Source organism: Gopherus flavomarginatus, chromosome 11 (assembly GCF_025201925.1).
Source record: "Gopherus flavomarginatus isolate rGopFla2 chromosome 11, rGopFla2.mat.asm, whole genome shotgun sequence".
Classification (NCBI taxonomy): domain Eukaryota; kingdom Metazoa; phylum Chordata; order Testudines; family Testudinidae; genus Gopherus; species Gopherus flavomarginatus.
Genome location: NC_066627.1, coordinates 17956892 through 17962891, shown reverse-complemented (window position 1 = coordinate 17962891; position 6000 = coordinate 17956892). Strand labels below are relative to the sequence as shown.

Here is a 6000-nt window from a genome sequence, read left to right as displayed (position 1 = left end):
TGACAACATGTAACTATGGCATTGAGGTTGAAGTTTTAATTACAGAAGATCATGACCTTCATCATAATTCAAATTCCCAAAGCAAACGTAACTCTATGACCTTGCTATGGAGCAGCAGAAGCAAATATGGTATTTCATGACCATGGAGAAATTTCTGCACATTTTTTATTCCCCCACACACACAAAAAGAGAAAGGAAAACAAAAGAAAAGAAGTGTTATATAAGTGTTGGTTATTTTAAATGTCAAATTAATGTAGATTTAATGGGTAGACACAGAGCTAGATGATACAGAGCAATTTAATTAGAATAATGACTTTCAAATGGGTCCATTTCCCACTCATTTTATTTCTTTATTATATTTATCATTGGAAATTACAGTTGCCTTTCAATCAAATATAGGTCCCAGAGGCTGCATTGCCATCTGTCTTGGATGGCTTAGACACAACAAATCCTGCATCTTGGCAGGGGTTAGACTAGGTGATCCTTGTGGTTCTTTCTACACCTGTGGTTCTATGATTCTAGCCACCTTCTGTGTCTTTGAAAATGTCCCGCTAGACTCAAAGAAAAAGTCATACACAGAGAGAGTTGAGAGTAAGTATTTCTCCCATTGACATTGATCTGAGTATGAATTTCCATTGTCAATGACAGATATCAATGATCAATAGTGATTTGGGCTGGCATTTTCAAAATGGACTAAGGGTATTTGGTGCCCAAACCCTATTGTACATCCATGAAAGTAGGGTGCCACCCTGTCTGTGAAAATCCCCTCATTTTCCATGTGGAATTCAGTGGAAATTCAGTAGCTAAACCCTTTAGGTTGCTAAGAAAACCAAAGTCTATGAAGTCAATGGGGGTATCGCCTGATTAAATTCAAGAAGGGTCTCAGGAGTTGGGTCTTATGGTTACAATTGTAGTCATAGAAACATCAGGCTGGAAGGGACATCCAGAAGTCAAGTCCAGCCCCTGCACTGAGGCAGGATCAAGTAAAACTAGACCATCCCTGACAGGTGTTTGTCCAAACTGTTCTTGAAATCCTCCAAAGAGGGTGATTCCACAACCTTCTTTGGAAGCCTATTCCAGAGTTTAAGTACTTTATTTTCTTAAGACAAAACATGCCCAGTTGTTTTCACTTTTCTACATAGTTTAGGCTTTCTAAACCTTTGATCATTTTTGTTGTTCTCCTCTGGACTCTCCCATTTGTCCACATCTTTCCTGAAGCAAGACTGTAATAAAATACATTCAGATATTGAATGTGGACTCTGTGAAAGTTGTCCCCCTTCTGAGACCCTTCCCTAGTTCCCTGAGAACACATCTTTTATGTTGCCAGCTCATGCCTCCACTTCTTACTGAGGTGGGAACCCTGTCATCTTACTATTATCTGACTGGGTCTCTGGGTTACTTCTCCCTGGGTGGACCATTTTCCTGTCAGCTTCCAGGAGAGTCGACCACTTTTTAACCCTTCAGGGTTTTTTTATCTCAGACTTAGCCTTGCGAAGAGAAAAAAAAACTTAACCGAGATGATGCAACTGATGACCCAGATATTGTTGTTTTCACCCCCTGAAATGGGTAGATCTGAAAGTGACTTATCTGAGTGGTTGTTTTCCACAATGGCTTCCTTACCAGCTCACTTTACAATCTCCTTTGATTTGACTTTATTCATTCAGTTGGCCGCAATATGAACTTGAAAAGGGAAACCAAGTCAGATATGACATTTCTAAACAATGACACAGACATTTTCCCCTTTGTGATACCCCCCAAGTTGAGACATTTCCATGTGGCTCAATGACCAGGAAAACAAACTATTTTTTATGAAAACAAAGAAATCGTACTCCTGGCCAAGAGTTTCCTCAGAGCCTCCCTCACTTCTTTGTTCCTCAGGCTGTATATTATGGTGTTGAATGTCAGAGTGATGATCGTATAGAAGAGGGAAATTGCTCGATCGATGTCCATGGAGCCATTGGAACTGGGCCTCATGTAGGTGATGAAGGGGCTGCCATAGAACAAAGTGACTGTGATCAGGTGTGAGGAGCAGGTGGAGAAGGCTTTGCATCTCCCTTCACCTGAGCGCATCTTCAGGATTACGCGAATGATGCTGGCATAGGAGGCTATGATCAAGAGGAAGGGGTCGACTGTGACTACCACAGTGAGGAAGGCAAGAATGGCCTTGATGAGGGATGTGTCAGTACTTATCAATCGAAGTATTGGGAGGATGTCACAGAAGAAATGGTTGATTTTATTTGACCTGCAGAAGGGTAAGGTGAAGATGGCCACCGTTTGCTCACATGCCACCACACTGCTCGCAATCCACACTGCAATTGCCAAGCTAAGGGTGACCTTTCTGTTCATGATGAGTGAGTAAGGTATAGGGTAGCTTATGGCGACGTACCGGTCATAGGACATAATGGCCAGCAGGCCACACTCTGTGCTGCCAAAGAAAATGAAGAAGTACATCTGGACTACACAGCCTAGGAAAGAGATAGTCTGCCGCTCTGACAGCAGGTTGGTCAAGGTCTTAGGGATTATGACCGAAGTGTAGCAGATCTCCAAGACTGACAAGTCCCTGAGGAAGAAATACATGGGGATGTGGAGGGCCAGGTCAGCCACCGTGACAGAGATTATAAGGCCATTTCCAATCAGGGTGATGAGGTAGATGAGTAAGACGAGGACGAAGAGAAGGGGCTGCAGATTCTGGAGGTCTGAGAAGCCCAGAAAGATAAACTCTGTCACTGCAGTTAGGTTTCTCTCCATAGCTCTCTCCTGTGGAGGTCACATAGGTATTTAGATACCTCAGAAGCTTGCATGGTATCACATAGATAGATAGATAGATAGATAGATAAAGTCACAGTTAAGCAGTGAGCTTCACCCCATCCCCTCTCTCATCTCTCTGAATACACACAGATCAGCTGTTCTGTCTCTTGGATCTTATTCATCTCTGGCTGACATCTTGTGAGTTTTCTTCTCCTGCCTGTTCTATACTAAAAAGTGGGACCAACCAAGACATGTGACTCAGGGGTGTGAAAACTCCGCACCCTATCGCAATGTATCTTAGCTGATCTAGCCTGCTGTGTAGACGGCACTGGGTGGACAGAAGAGCTCTTCCATTGACCGAGTGTCTATGTCTCAGAGTGATCAATTACCAATGCAGATGTAAGGACCCCGGCCATAGCTTCAGCGAGGGGCTACACTGAAGCACTGTATCAGTGCAGCTGTGCTGCTGGAATGTGATAAATGTAGAAACACACACTGAGAGTAGGACCCACACACACTGCTGTGTGCACCTAGTTCCCACCACCCTGCAGGGCTGGCTGGGGCAGGCAGTTCAGGCAGATGGCGTTTTCTTTTCCTTACATTCTCCTAGCAAACGCAGCTCCACCCGCGTGTCTGTCCAGTTCTGAATCTGGCTCCCGAGCTGACGCACCCTGTTGAAACTGGTTTGTGTGCTTCCCACAAGAATGTGCAGGAGCCATTGAAGCCATGGGCTCTGGTCCTGTCTTCATGATACTGAAGCAGAAGCTGCTGGGTAGCTCTTTGTGAGGATCCCCTCTTTCTGCGTAACTCAACGCACATAAAAACCTGCAGTACCGAACATCAGATCCTTCATCCACTGATTTGTGCTGACGGAACTCACATTGCAGGATTAAAAACATCAGTGTAGAAGTTCCCACTCCGGCTGGGACTGGGCTCAAAAACCCAGAGTGCCTAGGAGGGTAGAGCCCAATAATGTCTGTATTGTCCTATTCCCACACTTAGCGTGAGCCCCGCATTCCCCAGTCATATGTCCCGGGCTCTGAGACTCGGTGCCAGGGAGTATTATTTGCTGGGTAGCTGTACCATCTGTGGCTAGGTGGGCATACAGGGCCTCAGGGTGAAACATCTGATCCATTGTGAGGTACAGACACATCTCACCCATGGCACGGCCAGGCACACTATTAATAATTAGGGCTGCAGATTTGTCATGGCATTTTCTATCCAGAATCACAGGATGGCAGTCTCAATAAATTTGCTAACAACCAGGGATTTAGTGGCAGCTTTGGGAGGTGGCATCATCCTCCCGGAGCAGCCCTGTGCACCACAGCCCTGACCCCAGCCCTGTGCAGAGGGGAAGTCCGCATCAGCCGGCCCTGCCTCCTGCTTCTGCACTGTGCCTGTTTCTAAGCTAGCCAGCTCCTTTCCCAGCCTGCATTGGCTCCTACTTCAGCCGGCTGCCTGTTGATTCTGACACCCTGTCCCACACTTACCTCAGGAATATCGGCAGCTGTTGTGTCTGCTTCGGAGGGGCAGTCGGCCCACACCTGAGAGGCGCTGCGACCCCGTGCACTTGGTCACAATGCCTGGAGTGGGAAGCTGAGCCCAGTCCAGAGGGACCAGAGCTGCAGGAGTCCCCACTGCGGCGTGAGTCATGGAGACACACCAAAAAGTCACGAATTAATGGCAAAATCATTCTGACTTCTTTCCTGCTGTGACAGCCTTGCAGCCCTGTGAATAATGATTAAAGAGCATCCCCACACTAGTCCCCGCTTCGCTACCTCCTACAGTGCCATTCTGTGAGTGAGAATGAGATCCCAGAGTGCTGAGAGGAAAAGCATTAGCCAAACCAACAACTAACAGCCCAGAAAAAAGAACAGGAGTACTTGTGGCAACTTACACACTAACAAATTTATTTCAGCCCAGAGTTACCTTGATAGCTTGACATGATGCACAATATCTTGTATAAGACCGAGAGAAAGAGATGAGGGACAGTTCTGTAGATTAGATCCATAAGAGTATGTTAGAGTGAGGGGAGAGAGAGAAAGAGAGAGAGAGAGAGAGACAATTCAGGTGTTGATGGCTCAGAAAATGATCTTGGGACCATAACACTATCATAGGAATACGCCCCAAACTGTCTCGTACTTACCTTCCCACTTGTGATCCACAGCTTTGTTTCTGAAACCCATTAACCTGCAGCAGAGAAGCTTCTCTGCTAGAGAATCTTAGACATAGATCCTTTCTATATAGTTCAGTGACTGCTGGGATCAAATCCCCAGGGTTCTATCTGACTATGGGTGCCCAGGAGAACTAGTAATTGCATTCTGTTTGTAAACACTTTGATCAATTAAATCAACTCAGCAACTCAGAAACAACCTTTCCATTCAGAGATGGCCTAGTCCAGATTGCAAGGCCAATTGTACTTGTTGATCAAGGTGAAGAATATTGGTTTACTGTCAGTTCTCCAAGCATTTCCTGTAAATATATTCTTCAGCACTGTTAAGCTGTATTTGTTGCACTAAAGACCTGAGCCCTTAGAGCCTGGACACTTTACCTAAGCTTCTCAGGTACAAGTACATGTCGAAAATGTATCGTTTGTATTTATAGATTTCAGGAAGAAATATAATTGATTGCTAGGCCAAAAACTTTTGTCAATAACTGTCAGTGACATCAACAACATAGCTCTTGGTGGAACTGGTGTGAGGTCTGACTAGGCTGTAATGGGACACCGTGTCCATTTCATCATGACCAAACCATCACACTGGGAACTAATTGCCCAGCTTGTTAGCACTTTCAGGATGGAACTGAGAATTCACTGGACCATGGATAGTTCTTAACTCCCCTCTCAGCCCTAGAGTGACTTCTTAAGGACAGAGTTGAGGCAGATTGGCAGGGAGCGGATGTAGCAAAATTCACAGAGCCCTTGCATTGCTGTATGCGACCTCCCAAAAGCCAAGGACAGTGTCCTACAGAGATATCAGCTCTTCTTACCATGGATATCTAAATCTCTGCTTCAGATCTGTCCCCTGGCAGGAGTGACTCCAGTTTGTTACCACTTGATGGCTTTTTGGTGTCTCATGTGAAATGCATACACTGGGTTTCAGACCAGCTCCCAGTGTGTAAAATGTATTCACCAATGACCTTGGAAGTCATTTGCAAACCTCTTTGTCCATTCATACCAGTGTCCAGGGGCTAGGGCGATGTTCACTCCAGTGCCATTCCCAAACCATTCCCACTGAGTGTGACTTTCAGTGT

At 45.5% G+C, this 6000-nt stretch overlaps 1 pseudogene; it reads right to left on the bottom strand.

The window, feature by feature from the left end:
- Nucleotides 1-1806: 1806 nt before the first annotated feature.
- Nucleotides 1807-2772, bottom strand: LOC127031153 (olfactory receptor 10A7-like; annotated as a pseudogene).
- Nucleotides 2773-6000: the final 3228 nt, after the last annotated feature.